The sequence below is a fragment of the Rutidosis leptorrhynchoides genome, chromosome 3, assembly GCF_046630445.1.
Source record: "Rutidosis leptorrhynchoides isolate AG116_Rl617_1_P2 chromosome 3, CSIRO_AGI_Rlap_v1, whole genome shotgun sequence".
Lineage (NCBI taxonomy): Eukaryota > Viridiplantae > Streptophyta > Magnoliopsida > Asterales > Asteraceae > Rutidosis > Rutidosis leptorrhynchoides.
Window position 1 is genome coordinate 316,692,650 of NC_092335.1, and position 21,640 is coordinate 316,714,289.

A 21,640-nucleotide genomic window follows, 5' to 3' on the forward strand; every position below is an offset into this window, starting at 1 on the left:
AAGATGCATATATAAGAATATCCCCATCATTCCGGGACACCCTTCGGATATGATATAAATTTCAAAGTACTAAAGCATCCGGTACTTTGGATGGGGTTTGTTAGGCCCAATAGATCTATCTTTAGGATTCGCGTCAATTAGGGTGTCTGTTCCCTAATTCTTAGATTACCAGACTTAATAAAAAGGGGCATATTCGATTTCGATAATTCAACCATAGAATGTAGTTTCACGTACTTGTGTCTATTTTGTAAATCATTTATAAAACCTGCATGTATTCTCATCCCAAAAAATATTAGATTTTAAAAGTGGAACTATAACTCACTTTCACAGATTTTTACTTCGTCGGGAAGACTTGGCCACGGGTTGATTCACGAACCTATAACAATATATACATATATATCAAAGTGTGTTCAAAATATATTTACAACACTTTTAATATATTTTGATGTTTTAAGTTTATTAAGTCAGCTGTCCTCGTTAGTAACCTACAACTAGTTGTCCACAGTTAGATGTACAGAAATAAATCGATAAATATTATCTTGAATCAATCCACGACCCAGTGTATACGTATCTCAGTATTGATCACAACTCAAACTATATATATTTTGGAATCAACCTCAACCCTGTATAGCTAACTCTAACATTCACATATAGAGTGTCTATGGTTGTTCCGAAATATATATATAGATGTGTCGACATGATAGGTCGAAACATTGTATACGTGTCTATGGTATCTCAAGATTACATAATATACAATACAAGTTGATTAAGTTATGGTTGGAATAGATTTGTTACCAATTTTCACGTAGCTAAAATGAGAAAAATTATCCAATCTTGTTTTACCCATAACTTCTTCATTTTAAATCCGTTTTGAGTGAATCAAATTGCTATGGTTTCATATTGAACTCTATTTTATGAATCTAAACAGAAAAATTATAGGTTTATAGTTGGAAAAATAAGTTACAAGTCGTTTTTGTAAAGGTAGTCATTTCGGTCGAAAGAACGACGTCTAGATGACCATTTTAGAAAACATACTTCCACTTTGAGTTTAACCATAATTTTTGGATATAGATTCATGTTCATAATAAAAATCATTTTCTCAGAATAACAACTTTTAAATCAAAGTTTATCATAGTTTTTATTTAACTAACCCAAAACAGCCCGCGGTGTTACTACGACGGCGTAAATCCGGTTTTACGGTGTTTTTCGTGTTTCCAGGTTTTAAATCATTAAGTTAGCATATCATATAGATATAGAACATGTGTTTAGTTGATTTTAAAAGTCAAGTTAGAAGGATTAACTTTTGTTTGCGAACAAGTTTAGAATTAACTAAACTATGTTCTAGTGATTACAAGTTTAAACCTTCGAATAAGATAGCTTTATATGTATGAATTGAATGATGTTATGAACATCATTACTACCTTAAGTTCCTTGGATAAACCTACTGGAAAATATAAAAATGGATCTAGCTTCATCGGATCCTTGGATGGCTCGAAGTTCTTGAAGCAGAATCATGACACGAAAACAAGTTCAAGTAAGATCATCACTTGAAATAAGATTGTTATAGTTATAGAAATTGAACCTAAGTTTGAATATTATTATTACCTTGTATTAGAATGATAACCTACAGTAAGAAACAAAGATTTCTTGAGGTTGGATGATCACCTTACAAGATTGGAAGTGAGCTAGCAAACTTGAAAGTATTCTTGATTTTATGTAACTAGAACTTGTAGAATATATGAAGAACACTTAAAACTTGAAGATAGAACTTGAGAGAGATCAATTAGATGAATAAAATTGAAGAATGAAAGTGTTTGTAGGTGTTTTTGGTCGTTGGTGTATGGATTAGATATAAAGGATATGTAATTTTGTTTTCATGTAAAAAAGTCATGAATGATTACTCATATTTTTGTAATTTTATGAGATATTTCATGCTAGTTGCCAAATGATGGTTCCCACATGTGTTAGGTGACTCAAATGGGCTGCTAAGAGCTGATCATTGGAGTGTATATACCAATAGTACATACATCTAAAAGCTGTGTATTGTACGAGTACGAATACGGGTGCATACGAGTAGAATTGTTGATGAAACTGAACGAGGATGTAATTGTAAGCATTTTTGTTAAGTAGAAGTATTTTGATAAGTGAATTGAAGTCTTTCAAAAGTGTATAAATACATATTAAAACACTACATGTATATACATTTTAACTGAGTCGTTAAGTCATCGTTAGTCGTTACATGTAAGTGTTGTTTTGAAACCTTTAGGTTAACGATCTTGTTAAATGTTGTTAACCCAATGTTTATAATATCAAATGAGATTTTAAATTATTATATTATCATGATATTATCATGTATGAATATCTCTTAATATGATATATATATACATTAAATGTCTTTACAACGATAATCGTTACATATATGTCTCGTTTAAAAATCATTAAGTTAGTAGTCTTGTTTTTACATATGTAGTTCATTGTTAATATACTTAATGATATGTTTAATTATCATAGTATCATGTTAACTATATAAATATCCATATATATGTCATCATATAGTTTTTACAAGTTTTAACGTTCGTGAATCACCGGTCAACTTGGGTGGTCAATTGTCTATATGAAACATATTTCAATTAATCAAGTCTTAACAAGTTTGATTGCTTAACATGTTGGAAACATTTAATCATGTAAATATCAATCTCAATTAATATATAAAAACATGGAAAAGTTCGGGTCACTACATGTTATTCTGCCGACATTATTCGGTAACATCTATCCTTTCTTTTATTAATTTATTATAATATTCGTGTTTGATGTTTGTGATTTATTAATATTAGAAATGCTTCTTGCCATTATGTGTGAGTAATTACTTGATTGTTTGCCATGATTTAATAAGATTAGTTAGGGATGGTTATCGTTTCGTACTCGCTTTCTGTCTATGATATTAAACCTCGTTATTATCGTCCTTCCACCAATAAACGTGATTAAAACCTTTTATAAAGTCGACAATTATAAGGTAATTAATTATATGTGTTTATTCATTGGTCAAGGTATGAACCCATCGAAAATACTATAAAGTACATGGGGAATTATTGTAGGACCAGATCAAGACATTGGTCAAGAGAATAAGACTCGAGAAAATACTGTTGCAACAGTAGAGTACAGTGTTGATGTACTATAGGACCACTTGAACATGGTTAAGGTTAGAAGCTATGGAACCACTATAAGTCTAGTACATGGTGGATAACTAAGGGATTTATTTGGTAGATTTAAATAAGGGTTGGTTTAAATCATATATGGGAATTTAACGTACTGATATACAAACTAAGCTTATAAATCTTTAAGGATGACTGAGAACTATCAGAGGTTCTAATTTGTCTACAAACCCTTAGATTTTACAAAACCATTGACAGAAAGGAATTCGAAACACAATCCTGACCACTCAATTGGGTAATACACTAAGGTGTTAAGAAAGGTTGGATATTCTATATATATGGCTATGCTAGTCTATTCGTGCGCCCAAGGTATGCATTGCATCTAAGATGGGTCGTTTATATCCTTAAACCAGATAAAGCGTCGGGAGTGAGCATAGTCCATCCGATCAGAATAATGATAGCCTAGTTCCTCGTGACATGCTAATCGAGAAATCAATTAGTAGGGAATCTAGTGTTTACACCAAAGTATATCTATCCAATGAGTGTCTCGCAATCATCCCGACACTACATTATCTTAAATCATGGTGAACCACGTCTTCTTTATCCTTAGCTGTTGCATGCTAGCTTGCTTAATTTAATTATATTGCTTTAATAGTTTAAATACAATTATAAATCAAATCAACCCAACTATTGCCTTTACATAATTTGATATTCCGGATAAAGTGGTTTATAGAATAAACCGGTTGGACTTGGTTGTTGGATTTTCTGAACAGTCGCCAATTTATGGGGACAAAAAGGATCCTGCCTCTCCACACAAGGTTTACCTGTCCACTAGTCTTGGATACTAAATTGTGTACAAAACCATTCTTAATTACTAAATTATTCGAATAAGCTCCGTTTCAAATTCGACCGCTCAAGGAACGACCTTAGGTCATATTTTCTCTTGCTAACCCATAGGAAGGAATAATAGATTTAGGCCCAGCATATATAAATTAAACAATCAACTTCTTCAGTTGATATCCTGAATTAACGTTTTGCGACCTAACAACACCGCATAAATAAACCGTCCAATTCGGGCATATCAAGCCTCATTTCTTATCAAACGATTAATTGAAGTTTTTCCAAATTCAACCCAGGAAAGAATACATCAGAATTTCTTTGCAAAAAGAAAGGAAGTATATTCTGAACTCGTGCAAATCCTTGCTATGTCAAAATTTCCATTCATAACTCCGCAAAGAAAGGTTATTCGAGAAATATCTGAAAACTTTAAATTTACTATTGGTGATCTTGACTGCGCGGAAGATCTTTTATTTCAAGAAATGGTGTCAAAACTTCTTTTCGAACTTAATTATCGAGATATTGGACCTAGGAATGGAATTTCGAACATTAAAAAATTTAGAAGGGCTTTGGTTAAACTTATAGACGACATCGGAGTTTTACAAAAGTGTGAGCGTATAATGCTAAGTGATTTTGAAATATTTTCAATACACTCCTCTGATCTACTCTGGATGGTCAAAGAAGCTTTAAATTTATCTTTCTTTCCGCTTCATTTCTGGAACTTAGTTGTGAAACTTGTGTAATTTGTGTTATTAATAAAATAAGAATTTTTATTTTACTCCGTCCATTTGTCTTTTTCTTTTTAGTTTAATTAGTGGAAATAACCGGATTAAATCCGAAGCAAAATTTTATAAATCTTTTATTAATTTAGTGATAAAATTTAAAATATAAAAATATAAAAATTTGCGAGTCGGGTTGGGGAAAATAAGCCCGTGCGCCACAGGGCCTAACTTTTTCTCCTTTTTCTTTCTTCTTTCCTTTCCTTTTTCCTTTTTTTCCTCTTCTTCTTCCTTCTTTCTTTTGGCGGCCGACGAGCAAGATCACCGCCACCATCATCAATTTTGGCCGATTTCAACGATTCAAAGCACTAATCTAAGTCCCTCGTGCCTCCTAAAAACGTTTTCGCTGTCAATTTTGCACAAAAGGTACTCTTTCACGGTTAAAATTCAAGTTTTTACTCAAAGTCAATTTTTTGACTTTTGAGAAAATTCATGTTTTATGTCCAATTTTGATTTCCTATTTGCTTAGTTAGGCAATGTGATTGATATATGTTAGTTTTTAGATTCGATTGAGGCATTTTAGTACACTTTTAGCTTTCGATTCGTGAATTTGAGTTTTAAGATAGAAAGTGGTGAAATTTTGGAAACTTGATATTTTTCTAGCTAATTTAGGCTTAGTGATTCATCTAGTATGCTTAGAAACTAGTTTTGGAACAATTTAGGATTGTTTGATTGAAAATTGAAGTTTTGATAAAAATGTACGAAATACGACTTTCGATCTTCCTAATTTTAAAACGTTTTTGAAATTAGGATTACTTGGAAATTGGCCTAAATTAAGATATCATTGACTTACAAATAAAATTGGAGCATTGTCTTTTACTTTTCTTATTTTGTACATTGTGATCAAAATGAATATTTTTCGATAAAAATGGTCTTAAACCTTGACTTAAAGATGTTATAGGCCAAATTTGATGTTTAAAAATATTTAAGGTAATTAAACATGGTCATTAGAATCATTGTATGCATAAAAATCATCTCATTTTTCTCGAAATTTCTTATTACGATTAACTCACTATAATTATTATTTTTAGCATTATTTGTTGCAATCACGGGTACGCTCCGAATTTTGCTCTGAAATAGATTTGTAGTAAGTTTAGATATTATTTGCGGTAATTTTGGCTATAATTGACAATAACAAGGATATGGAAAATGTCATTTTTAAATCCCTCGTTTCGAATTTTTTTCAAAAAAAATATAAGCATTTTTCATTTCTAAGTGTTATATCAAGTCATAATATTTTGGAACATAACCTACGTGTTTTGACTCTTGCAGATGGCTAATTATCTACCAGAAGAATACGAGTTGCCCTGCTCTATTCACGAGCAAGATAACCCGACAGAATGCGAGCCATTTATGAGAAATTGGATAAATAGGCAAAAGAGCTCCAACAAGTACATCAACTAGGAAATAATGGAGCAGTGTGGGTAGGTTGACGAGCTAAGACAGATCTTGAGTTTTACGGCACATGGAAAGACTAATAACGCTTGGCAAAAGCTATTTGAATTAACGAACGAGTGTATCAGGAACCGTTTGCAGAGTTTATGGCAACATGGAGATTCGAAGCAAACATCGACTCGAAAGAATATAACAGTCATCCTTGCATCCATTTCCACCACCAAAACCAGATGCATCACCTGATCCTCGCACATTTTGCCATTCACATAGAACTGTACAAGAGATCTCACGTTAACCGCTCAGTGTTCAAAAGAGAACACCACATTGAACCAAATCTATCATCAAGCTTTTTGGCAAACCTATGAAGTGACCCGTCCTAATCCATAAGGACGAATACAATAACATATGAATACATCGCGAGGTATTTGACCTCTATATGATACATTTTACAAACATTGCATTCATTTTTAAAAGACAACCTTTCATTACATCGAAAGTTGACGTGCATGTATACTATTTCATAATATCCAACTTATAAATGACCTAATCTGTCATTTACGTAATAATAATCTCTATTGAACTCAATGACTTAAATGCAACATCTTTTGAAATATGCCATGAATAATTCCAAGTAATATCTTTAAAATGAACAAATGCACAGCGGAAGATTTTCTTAATACATGAGAATAAAAATGCTTTAAAATGCCAACCAAAAGGTTGGTGAGTTCATTAGTTTATCGTAATCAATCATTTTCATAATTTTAATAGACCACAAGATTTCATTTCCATTTCTCATAAATATACGTCCCATGCATAGAGACAAAAATCATTCATATGGATTGAATACCTGGTAACCGATATTAACAAAATGCATATAGAATATCCCCATCATTCTGGGACACCCATCAGACATGATAAAATTGAAGTACTAAAGCATTCCAAATTCCAGAATGGGGCTTGTTGGGCCCAATAGATCTATCTTTAGGATTCGCGTCAATTAGGGGGTCTGTTCCCTAATTCTTAGGCTACCAACCTAAAAGGGGCATATTCGGCTTCGATCCATTCAACCATATAATGTAGTTTCAATTACTTATGTCTATTTCGTCAAACCATTATAAAAATAGCCCATGTATTCTCAGTCCCAAAAATATATATTGCAAAAGTATTTAAAAAGGGAGCAAATGAAACTCACTCTACAATATTTTGTAGTAAAAATATTCATACGACGATATTGGACAATGCAGGATTGGCCTCGGATTCACGAACTATATTCAATCATGTATATTAATATATGTAATGGTAATCGAACAAATATATATATTATGAGTAATTTTATTTGTTATTTTATATCATGTGTTTTATTTATAACTTAATTAGATATATTTATCTTTATATAGATAATTAACATTTATTACAAAAGTATTAATATGGTTAGGTTTTATGTCATAAATATATTTTCATATAGAAAATCTTCATTTGATATATTAATAATACTAATAATAATAACGATAAAAATAATACTAATTATGATAAAAATAATGATAATTCTAATAATAATAATAATAATAATGAAAATTTTAATATTAATATTAATGATAAAGATAGTACTAATAATAATAAAGTTTGTAATGATAATACTAATAACGTTTAATGATAATACTAATAACTATGATATAAATTTTATTAATAATAATAAGTAATCTAATAATAATAATAATAATAATAATAATAATAATAATAATAATAATAATAATAATAATAATAACAATAATAATAATAATAATAATAATAATAATAATAATAATAATAATAATAATAATAATAATAATAATAACAACAACAATAAGGATAATAATCTAAATAATATCACTACCTTAAAAGGATTAATAGGCTTCCAAAAAGAAAAACAGTCACTGCCCGGGTTCGAACCCACGACCTCTCTTTCAACAAACACACGTTTAACTATTGATTTATTCGTTATTTCTGATTTAATCCCATGGCTAAATCTATTTGACCCATTTTTCTGTTTCATCTTCCTAACCCAATTATCCTAACTACTATTAATCATCTTCATCAATCTATAATCATCTTCATACCTCACATACGCCATCAACATAATATTCTACGATTATTATCGTCTGTTCCATTTTCATAATTAATCATCATCTTAATCTATTATCATTATCAACCTCAGACGTCTTCCTTCCACTAAACCATTTAAAAGAACCCATTTTGATTCATCACTCATCATAAACATTTATCATTTTCTGTTCGTTTATCATTACCATCATCATTTATGTCATACGATCATATTAACAACATACCATCACTTATCATCGTTATCAAATACATAAAATCTTGATTATCATATTATGTGTCATCTATCTCTACTATCATAATTCATAATATCATCATTAGATCATAACCTAGACTATCACATATCATTATCATATAATCACAACTGTACTCATTTTATTATTAACAATACTATCATCACCATTTAACAACCAATGTTTTGATCCAACATAAGTTACATGGCCAGAAATAAGAACCTGAGATATGGCAGCTCAATAAACACGCTAAGTGAACTTCGGCCTAACTTAACACTTAACCACATCAAAATTCCACAAATTTAAAATGGGTCGTAACATTCAAACATCCTCGGATTAGTCTGTATAATAAAAGACCAAATCACCACCTTAATACACCTAGGATTCGTATAGAAAGAAGAGGGGTCAGTTATATGTATAAAAAAAATCAATGGTGTTACTCCACTAGAACTTGTTGGCTAAAAGGAACAATAGGGCATGCAGGATAATGGAATTAGTGGATTTTAATTGATAAAGTTATTTGAGTGAGAGTTTATATATTTGCATCATTAGTAATGGGATTAGTGGGGGTGGGGTTTGATTGGCACAAAAAACGCATCATCATCAACTTTATTACCTGTCACTTTCATCATCGTCTTATCTAGTCACCATTGATAATTGTTACCTTTTAATCCAAAAGAAAAACAGAAGAGAGCAACGGTGGCAAAAAGTTTTACAGGTTGTGTAGTGGTTGTTCGAGTAGAAGCAATAGTCGAGTAGCAGTAGCCTTAAATGGTGGTTTATGGGTTCGGTTTGATTAAAATAGAAGAACGAGATGGGTATCGTGATTTCGTAGAAGAGAGAAAATAGAGATATAGAGTGGTGGTGAGGATGGTGAAGTGAAGATTAAACAATGTTAAAGATGGTGGTGATTAATTTGTTTTTAATGAAGATGATCATGGTGGGCTTGCAGGTGGGTTTCAAGAGTTGCAGGTTCGTTGAAGGTGGTGTTCCTGGGTGGGTGTGGATTCGGTTGAAACAGAAAAATGAGCATAGCAATAGCCGTAATAAGGAGCTGTTTTTGGTTGTTTTTTGGACAGAAAAACAACAAACGTCATGGCTCTTTTTGGACTGGAAAACGAATAGAAACAGAAGTAAACACGCATTAGCAGTTGTTTCAACAGGAATTGAAGGTTTCAACAAGGTTGGGTATTGGGTTGTGATGTTAACCAAAGTAGAAGTACGAATACGAGTTGCAGAATTTGGCATGTGTGTTGTTAAAGTAGCGGTTGCGATGATAGTGAAGGTTATTTTGTGATTCGAATGAAAACAGAAAGAGAAAAATAAAGGGTGAAGGTGGTTCATGATTATTTGGAAATAAGGGTGGTAGTTTCGGTGATGGAGTGGTGGTCATTGTTGGTGGTGTTGTGCGTTTTCAAAACAGAAACAAAAGAATGATAACGAGGTTGTGATGGATTCGGGTGGTGATCATGTATGAGATGATGGATGTGGTTTTATGATAATGGGTTAGCCGGTGGTGAATAACGATGGTTCATTATGTGGATGATGTACAGTGATGGGTGGTGATGGTTGTCGGTGTTTGATTTAAAACTGAAAGAAAGAAAGGAGGAGGATGGCAGTGGTGTGGTGATGGTTGTTTCATAAAAAAAATTATGCGATCTATATGTATATATAATTATAGATATAGATAGATACATATAAAATATAATTATAAACATAATAAATATAATAATAATAATAATATATAATCAATTGAAAGAATCGTAAGAATCGTGCAAAGGAATAGTAAAGAATCAGTAAATAAGTTTTCATTCGTTGTATGTGTAGATATCAATTAGCTAAAGTGATTGATAATTGAAACATACATCTAACAAACTTTGAAAAAGTTGATTACTCAAAATGCAATAATAATTAATATAATATAATATTACATTGACATTCATTATAGAGAAGGAATGAACGTGCATAATTGGCCAACAGTTTAGCAGCCTCCCATCTTGTAGTATTCTACCGACGTTTTTCACGGATTATTATATCATGGTTCATTGCTAAACAATTAACATCTAAAAGTCAAAAAAAAAAAAATCCAAATTTTTATATTAAGTTCTTTTAATTATTTCAGTCATTAACTGTTTGAAACCTAATCAAAAATGTTCATTAATTATTTATTTTCTGTTCCAATTAATATGCACGGAGTACTAAAATTTAATCTAAAAAGGTAAAAAGAATTTATCAAACCTAAAATCTTCGTAATCGATTTACAGTTCAACTTTTATTTTAAATCTTCTTAAACTCGTATTTAATCTATATGAACATTAATGAGATGTCAACCGAGTGTTACTGACGTTTACTAATTAAGCTCGAAATCATTTATTTTCCATATACTATATGTATATATAAATACATTTTAATATCAGGTTTTATTATATAACTAAATATATATATATATATATATATATATATATATATATATATATATATATATATATATTTTCAAATAAATATGTTTACAATTAACATTCATGTATATATATATATATATGTATGTATCTATTTACAAATAGTTGTTCGTGAATCGTCGAGAACAGTCGAAGGTCAATTGAATATATGAAACAGTTCAAGATTTTTGAGACTCAATATTATAGACTTTGCTTGTCGTGTCGGAAACATTAATTATACAAAGATTAAGTTTAAATTTGGTCGGAAATTTCCGGATCGTCACAGTACCTACCCGTTCAAGAAATTTCGTCCCGAAATTTGATTGGGATCGTCATGGCTGACCATAAGTATGTTTTCATGGCGCATACGAGTTGATAAATAGAGTTTTATCATCATTGAGTAATATAGATAAAACAATTCGTTTATGTGAAGTGTATGAGTGAAGCTATCACAAAAGAGTGAAATGGGTAAATGCAAGTTCGTCTTAACCGGTGAGGTAGTCACGGTTGATTTTCAGAAATCAAGGAATTTAGATGAAATCTTCATAATAAGATTTGGTTCTTGGTAATTAAGGAAATTAGGATCTTCTTTGATTAAATGTAATAATATGTTTCGATTGCTCTGTCGGATATTTCACTATAAATGAACTTCTTTCGTTCCATAATTCTCATCTTTTATACTTCAATTTATATTTCTAAAACATTTTTCAAATTATCAGAAGTCACAGGAAAAGATCGAATTATCAAGAAAATATGTTCTTGATTTGTTTAGAGATTAGATAGAATGTAAGAGTCGTGTAACATGGCACATGATGACGATATGGTCTGTGAGTCATCACGTTCCATTTAGAAACTCGGCATGACTTACTGTAATATAATTACGTTGATCGAGTGTCATTATATTATACTAACTCATGTTTCAGTTCCCAACACTACTTCAATAGCATTCATATTTTACATTCGAATTTTTCAGAATTTAGAAACTAAAATAGTTTCTTTTATGATGTAACACGGATAGCGCGAAGAGATAAATGATTTCGAATAACAATAGTTATGAAGATATCTTCTGAATCATCGAAGATATTTATAATGAAAGATATGATGATATCTTAGAATATCTAAGATCAGAGGATGATGAAGAATATCGTCCGCAAGAGTTTTAGAGTAAGGAGAAAGGTATTCGCTAAAAACTTTAGCAGACACTGAATCATTTGGATTCTTTGAAGGTAGATTTCGTCTTTGTGATTTGTCCACAGCCCCTTTCATAGTTTGCTCAATCCATTTTCCAGTTCCAAACCTTCTCTTTTTCTGAGTTTTTCCAACACCTTATTCTTTATCGTCAAACTCTCGACTGTTAAGGTCGTTTACAGTTTTTTTTCTTTGCTGCTTCATCAGCATTTTTCCAAAATTCGGAGAACTAGTTTGCAGTTTATGGTATTTTTTCAGAAACTTCACATTCGAGGTATGTAAGTCTTGGAGATAGACGTTATATGTATATATAATACTGTTGAAGTGAAAATGCTGCGAGATTTGAGATTGATGATTCCCGATAGTTAGTATGGCAATTATTGTTACAGGATGTAGATGTGTACATGATAGGGTTTCAATGAATAATTATACTGACTTTTCGGAGAGGCTAAAGTCAAAGGGTAATGAAGTTGCTGGTATATCTGCTGATAATGTGGTGGAATGTAAAAGGTTCTCCGGTAACAAAAGGGTAATCGTATATATCTGGTTTATAATAAGGCTACTCCGGATGAAAAATCGAAGTTGTCTTGCTGAAGCTGTGACAGAATTTTCTACTTTGAAAAGGAATTGCAAAGTTATTTTTGCTAATAAATGCCAAAGGATCTGACACGGATATGTGTTAAACTATGACTTTGGTTTCTAGAGTTTTTCAGGTGCATGTCTGTGGTTAACATGTGGTTGGATCATCATCTTAATTGTTCATTGTTTGAAGTGTCTTCAGGAATTTCGAGGAGCTTGAACACAGATTGTAATCATTAATATACATATGATGTTCTAGGATTTTGAATGATACAGATATTTTTCTGGATTCTATGAATAGAAATGATGTTTTAGCACAGTTTTGAAGTCAAAGTATGGCTTTGAAAAATGTAGGAATCTAAGAGTGATGATATCGGTTATATCTTGATTTGGATTATGATCTGTTAAAGTCAGAATACGTAACTGAATCTGAATGAGATTGGTTGTTCTGATTTCTATGTAAGATTGTATATCGTTGTGAAAGTAATGCGTGTAGTTGATGATTTGTGAATCAGAATCGAAGAATGTAACATACTAATTGTGAATTTATATATGTCTCGGGTATTAACTACCCGTTAAAAAAATTTCCCAATTAATGTTTTGTACCAGAGGATTTTATTACAGTCCTTATGAAAATATATATGTATATATATTTTCTTCAGATGTAATACAAATTTAATGACTTAATATCATATTAAACTCATTTGATTTTCAGCTGGAACTAGAAATGAATAATCTCTAAAACTTTAGAAATTTCGTAATCTTCGCGTAAATGAAATTATGAATTAATACTTCATTATTCATTTTTATTGATATTTATTCGGTGAATAATGTTGGTGCTCGTGGAATTCTTGTAAACTTTGCAAGATATGAATAATGTTTTCTAGAAAGTTTTGAGTATATCAAAAGTGTAAAATCAAACATGTAATTGAATAATACACTTGAATTATTATGAAACGAGATTCATTGAGTTGGAACAGAGATTATGGTTAACGATAGTTAAGTCATTAATTGAAGGATTATAGCATATTAGTAATATGAATTTAACTGAGTAGTATTTACACTTTTTCAATTCATACATAATAGCTTAGTACGAAAAGATTTATGATGGTTTCAAAATTTATATATATAAGATATATATATAAACTCTTCAGAGGAATTGAGTTAATATTTCATAATTCGTTGATACAATATAATCGTTGTTGATTCGTAATGATGTCCACAGTGATTCTTGAACTGGCAGAGCTTGTGATGTTATAGATGTTGCTGATTCTGACGATACTGACGGCATTGATTGTGCTGATGATGCTAACGGTACTGTTGATGCTGTTGGTAAAACAAGTCTAGCTTGTAAATCACGCACCATTCTTATCAGGGTTTCTATTCTTCCTTTTATCATTTGGTTCACTCATCTGATTTATGGTTAGGTTAGAATAGATAATCTTTAAGACTTTAGAGATTACATAATCGCAGCAGAGTGCTTCTTCAATGAAGTTATGAATCAATACTTCATCGGTCATTGTTGTTGGTACTCCTTGTTATCTACTGTGCGTATGACGTTGATGTTCGGGGTACAGATTATGATGTTGAGGTGTGGGATGCGGATGTTGTTGTTGGTGGTGATAATGGTACTGTAGGTGTTGCAGATGGTGGTACTGTTGTTGTCGGTGTTGCTGCTGATGTTTGTAACCTTTTCACCATATTCTCTAAAGCCACCACTCGAGCGCGAAGCTCATTAACTTCTTCTATTACACCGAGGTGATTGTCGATTCGGACGAGTGGGTGAATAAGATCTAGAATGTGAGATAATATGTAGTCATGACGAGATACTCTGGAAATGAGAGAGAAAATGGTATTTCGAATAGGTTCGCCGGTAAGTGCTTCAGGTTCTTCGCCAAGAGGGCAATGTGGTGGATGGAAGGGATCACCTTCTTCTTGTCTCCAATGATTGAGGAGGCTACGAACCCATCCCCAATTCATCCAGAATAGATGATGGCTAATTGGTTGATCCATTCCGGTCACACTGCTTTCGAAGCTTGAGTGGAATTCCATATCGGAATTCGAGGGACTTGAACTAATGGAGAGTTCCATTGCGTACGATTGAATAAAGGATTTTTCGATATAAAATGATTTCCGGTTATCGGATGGTATTCTAATTACATAGAATATCTATATACGGAGGGATTTCTGGAATATGTCAGGCAAAGTTTACAGTAACAGATACGCTAAGATATGAATTAGCAGATACGCTAAGATATAAATTTTTGTCTATACACTATTCATGCAGTCAATGCAGTAAGATGTGTCTAGACTAAGAATGATAAGCAAGTAATTTCCGACAAAAATGATAAGAAAAACTTTTTGACATGTAGCTAAGGTCGAAGTCCAGACTCACTAATGCATCTTAATAACTATCCGTTAGACACACTAATGCAAGTCCTGGTTCGCTAAGACCACCGCTCTGATACCACATGAAGCGACCCGTCCTAATCCATAAGGACGAATACAATAACATATGAATACATCGCGAGGTATTTGACCTCTATATGATACATTTTACAAACATTACATTCATTTTTAAAAGACAACCTTTCATTACATTGAAAGTTGACGTGCATGTATATTATTTCATAATATCCAACTTATAAATGACCAAATCTGTCATTTACGTAATAATAATCTTTATTGAACTCAACGACTTGAATGCAACGTCTTTTGAAATATGCCATGAATGATTCTAAGTAATATCTTTAAAATGAGCAAATGTACAGCGGAAGATTTTCTTAATACCTGAGAATAAACATGCTTTAAAGTGTTAACCAAAAGGTTGGTGAGTTCATTAGTTTATCGTAATCAATCATTTTCATAATTTTAATAGACCATAAGATTTCATTTCCATTTCTCATAAATATACGTCCCATGCATAGAGATAAAAATCATTCATATGGATTGAACACCTGGTAACCGACATTAACAAGATACATATAGAATATCCCCATCATTCCAGGACACCCATCGGATATGATAAAATTGAAGTACTAAAGCATTCCAAATTCTAGAATGGGGCTTGTTGGGTCCAATAGATATATCTTTAGGATTCGCGTCAATTAGGGGGTATGTTCCCTAATTCTTAGGCTACCAAGCTAAAAGGGGCATATTCGGATTCGATCCATTCAATCATATAATGTAGTTTCAATTACTTGTGGCTATTTCATAAAATCGTTATAAAAATAGCGCATGTATTCTCAGTCCCAAAAATATATATTGCAAAAGCATTTAAAAGGGAGCAAATGAAACTCACTCTACAATATTTTGTAGTAAAAATATTCATACGACGATATTGAACAATGCAGGGTTGGCCTCGGATTCACGAACCTATATTCAATCATGTATATTAATACATGTAGTGGTAATCGAACAAATATATATATTATTAGTAATTTTATTTGTTATTTTATATTATGTGTCTTATTTATAATTTAATTAGATATATTTATCTTTATATAGATAATTAATATTTATTACAAAAGTATTAATATGGTTAGATTTTATGTCATAAATATATTTTCATATAGAAAATCTTCATTTTATATATTAAAAATACTAATAATAATAACGATAAAAATAATACTAATTATGATAAAAATTATGATAATTCTAATAATAATAATAATGAAAATTTTAATATTAATATTAATGATAAATATAGTATTAATAATAATAAAGTTTGTAATGATAATACTAATAACATTTAATGATAATACTAATAACTATGATATAAATTTTATTAATAATAATAAGTAATCTAACAATAATAATAATAATAATAATAATAATAATAATAATAATAATAATAATAATAATAATAATAATAATAATAATAATAATAATAATAATAATAATAATAATAATAATAATAATAATAATAACAACAACAACAACAATAAGGATAATAATATAAATAATATCACTACCTTAAAAGGATTAATAGGCTTCCAAAAAGAAAAATAGTCTGCTCGGGTTCGAACCCACGACCTCTCTTTCAATAAACACACGCTTAACTATTGATCTATTCGTTATTTCTGATTTAATCCCATGGTTAAATCTATCTGACCCATTTTTCTGTTTCATCTTCCTAACCCAATTATCCTAACTACTATTAATCATCTTCATCGATCTATAATCATCTTCATACCTCACATGCGCCATCAACATAATATTCTACGATTATTATCATCTATTGCATTTTCAAAATTAATCATCATCGTCATCTATTATCATTATCAACCTCAGACGTCTTCCTTCCACTAAACCGTTTAAAAGAACCCGTTTTGATTCATCACTCATCATAAACATTTATCATTTTCTCTTCGTTTATCATTACCATCATCATCTATGTCATACGATCATCTTAACAACATACCATCACTTATCATCATTATCAAATACATAAAATCTTGATTATCATATTATGTGTCATCTGTCTCTACTATCATAATTCATAATATCATCATTAGATCATAACCTAGACTATCACATATCATTATCATATAATCACAACTGTACTCGTTTTATTATTGACAATACTATCATCACCATTTAACATCCAATGTTTTAATCCAACAGAAGTTACATGGCCAGAAATAAGAACCTGAGAAATGGCAGCTCAACAAACACGCTAAGTGAAATTTGGCCCAACTTAACACTTAACCACATCAAAAGTCCACAAATTTAAAATGTGCCGTAACATTCAAACAGCCACGGATTAGTCTGTATAATAAAAGCCCAAATCAACACCTTAATACATCTATGATTCATATAGAAAGAAGAGGGGTTGGTTATATGTAAAAAAAAATAATCAATGGTGCTACTCCACTAGAACTTGTCAGCTAAAAGGAACAATAGGGCATGCGGGATAATGGAATTAGTAGATTTTAATTGATAAAGTTATTTGAGTGAGAGTTTATATATTTGCATCGTTGGTAATGGGATTAGTAGGGGTGGGGTTTGATTGGCACAAAAAATGCATCATCATCAACTTTATTACCCGTCACTTTCATTATCGTCTTATCTAGTCACCATTGATAATTGTTACCTTTTAATCTAAAAGAAAAACAGAAGAGAGCACCGGTGGCAAAAAGTTTTGCAGGTTGTGTAGTGGTTGTTCGAGCAGAAGCAATAGTCGAGTAGCAGTAGCCTTAAATGGTGGTTTATGGTTTCGGTTTGATTAAAATAGAAGAACGAGATGGGTATCATGATTTTGTAGAAGAGAGAAAATAGAGATATAGAGTGGTGGTGAGGATGGTGAAGTGAAGATTAAACAATGTTAAAGATGGTGGTGATTAATTTATTTTTGATGAAGATGATCATGGTGGGCTTGCAGGTGGGTTTCAATAGTTGCAGGTTCTTTGAAGGTGGTGTTCCTGGGTGGGTGCGGATTCGGTTGCAACAGAAAAATGAGCATAGAAGTAGCCGTAATAAGGAGCTGTTTTGGGTCGTTTTCTGGACAGAAAAACAACAAACGTCATGGCTCTTTTTGGACTGGAAAACGAATAGAAACAGAAGTAAACACGCATTAGCAGTTGTTTCAATGGGAATTGAAGGTTTCAACAAGGTTAGGTATTGGGCTGTGATGTTAACAAAAGTAGAAGTACGAATACGAGTTGCTGAATTTTGCATGTGTGTTGTTAAAGTAGCGGTTGCGATGATAGTGAAGGTTATTTTGTGATTCGAATGAAAACAGAAAGAGAAAAATAAAAGGGTGAAGGTGGTTCATGATTATTTAGAAATAAGGGTGGTAGTTTCGGTGATGGAGTGGTGGTCATTGATGGTGGTGTTGTGCATTTTCAAAATAGAAACAAAAGAATGATAACGAGGTTGTGATGGATTCGGGTGGTGATCATGTATGAGATGATGGATGTGGTTTTATGATAATGGGTTAGCCGGTGGTGAATAACGATGGTTCATTTTGTGGATGATGTACAGCGATGGGTGGTGATGGTTGTCAGTGTTTGATTTAAAACTAAAAGAAAGAAAGGAGGAGGATGGTAGTGGTGTGGTGGTGGTTGTTTCATAAAAAAAATTATGCGATCTATATGTATATATAATTATAGATATAAATAGATACATATAGAATATAATTATAAACATAATAAATATAATAATAATAATATATAATCAATTGAAAGAATTGAGAGAATCGTGCAAAGGAATAGTAAAGAATCAGTAAATAAGTTTTCATTCATTGTATGTGTAGATATCAATTAGTTAAAATGATTGATGATTGAAACATACATCTAACAAACTTTGAAAAAGTTGATTACTCAAAATGCAATAATAATTAATATAATATAATATAATATTACATTCACATTCATTATAGAGAAGGAATGAACGTGCATAATTGACCAACAGTTTAGCAGCCTCCCATCTTGTAGTATTCTACCGACGTTTTTCACGGATTATTATATCATGGTTCATTGCTAAACAGTTAACATCTAAAACTCAAAAAAAAAAATCCTAATTTTTATATTAAGTTCTTTTAATTATTTCAATCATTAACTGTTTGAAACCTGATCAAAAATGTTCGTTAATTATTTATTTTCTGTTCCAATTAATATGCACGGAGTACTAAAATTTAATCTAAAAAGGTAAAAAATTTTTATCAAACCTAAAATCTTCGTAATCGATTTACAGTTCAACTTTTATTTTAAATCTTCTTAAACTCGTATTTGATCTATATGAACATTAACGAGATGTCAACCGAGTGTTACTGACGTTTACTAATTAAGCTCGAAATCATTTATTTTCCATATACTATATGTATATATAAATACATTTTAATATCAGGTTTTATTATATAACTAAATATATATATATTTTCAAATAAATATATTTACAATTAACATTCATGTATATATATATATATATATATCTATTTACAAATAGTTGTTCGTGAATCGTCGAGAACAGTCGAAGGTCAATTGAATATATGAAACAGTTCAAGATTTTTGAGACTCAACATTATAGACTTTGCTTGTCGTGTCGGAAACATTAATTATACAAAGATTAAATTTAAATTTGGTCGGAAATTTTCGGGTCGTCACAGTACAAACCTCCGACAATGAAGCCTGGAGGTCAAGTAAAAAGGCCTCCAACTTTATTTACCCAGTTCATCGCATTCTCCACCACCTCATCGTCTAAACTCTTCATCCAAAAACCTAACATGGCGAAGCTGTCACCGTTAATGATATGCGCTTTATGCACGCCATGATCCACAACCAGAATATGCAGGTTGCATATCTCCTAGCTCAGGAATTCACTAACGAAAGGAATGCCCCTAGTTCAGTTGCACCGGTTTTAGGAGCCGTTCTCACCAAACTTCTTCGTCGGATGCATGTTTTGGGTAGTGTTGAAAGATAGGGTTATATAAGGGCAACTGAGTCAGAAGAGATCGGGTATATATTACTGCACATCTGGCAGTACATTCTGTAACATCCCGCATTTTTCCGTAAAATTATTTTAACGCCCGTCATTTTTTTATAGATAATATCTTCCGTTATCTAAATTTGTACCTTTCGTTGACTAACGTTCTAATATTTCCGTTATTTAATTATAACATCACTCGTTTACTCGAGCATTTTTAAAATAATTCGTTTGGTTAATTCCCGCACCCGGCTACAAACTTGAGGACTAAACTTGCCAAGAGGGCAAAGGGATGACTAGGTCAACTAGTCAACCTTCACCCTCCTCCATTCATTTCATCCTCCCCATTTCATTACTTCCATTTTTATTCTCTCAAACCCTCAAACACAAAATCATCATCTAAATTCGATATAGGAAGCTTGCAACAAAACAAATTACATATTTGGAATCCTCTCTTCATCCTCTATAATTTGATACCAACTTCATCTCGTTTGGGTAACATTTCTAAAACTCTAAATTTCTCTAACTTCGTGTTTTTGACTTGAAATGGTGTTAGTTAGTGTCTATGGCTTGTGTCTAGCATGAATATATGATTTATTTGCTCAATTTGTTGTTTTGGGTAACTAGTATGAACATTTGAAATGAGTGTGCTTAATCTTTGATTTTGGATGAGTTAATGTTGTTAAATTGTTAAAGTTCATGTTTTAATTATGTTACTAGTATCACTAGCTTCAATTTGATGTATAGGTTGCTTTAGAAAACTTCATAAACTTGAATATTGATTTTGTGAGTTTTGGTTAGGGTTTGATAACTCTTAAAATAGACTTTTGATAATTTGAATGCCATGAAATGATGTTGGTAAGTGTTTAGTTTTATTGCATGTTTCATTACCTTCAAAACGGCATATCACATGTATAAATTGGATTCCCGAATCATGAAATGCATTTTGCGAACTTGAGACTTTGATTATGAACATCTAACGATCATTTGACGAGGTTTTTGTTGTTGTAAATTATGAACTCGATTCATGATCTGTGGTTAGTTGTACTCCTTGTCAAAATACCTTTCCAACGATATAAGATACAAGCTCTAAGTGTTTTCGGTTCACAAATTGTGTTAGTTTGAGTTTTGGTTCGTGCCCTTGTGTATTTCAACAAACAGGGTCTGTATACTTATCTGGACACCTTCCAGATTCTTGGATGCCGTCCAGTCCTTCATTGTTGGACACCGTCCAGATGAACTGCCAGATTCTGTTTCGCTTGGTCGTTTACCATTTAATTCTAACTATGCTACGCATCTCCGATTAACATGAAACTTGGCCAACATGCTCATATATGATTATATAACTTAGAAAAATTGTCCGAGACCTGACCCGACCGCGTTGACTTTGACTTTGACCAATTTTGACTTTTAGTCAAACTTAACCAAATACTTATGCAATCGTTCTAATCTTTCTTTTATACTTGATTCTTGCATAAAACTTGACAACGTGATTCACATGCTATATATATTCAAGT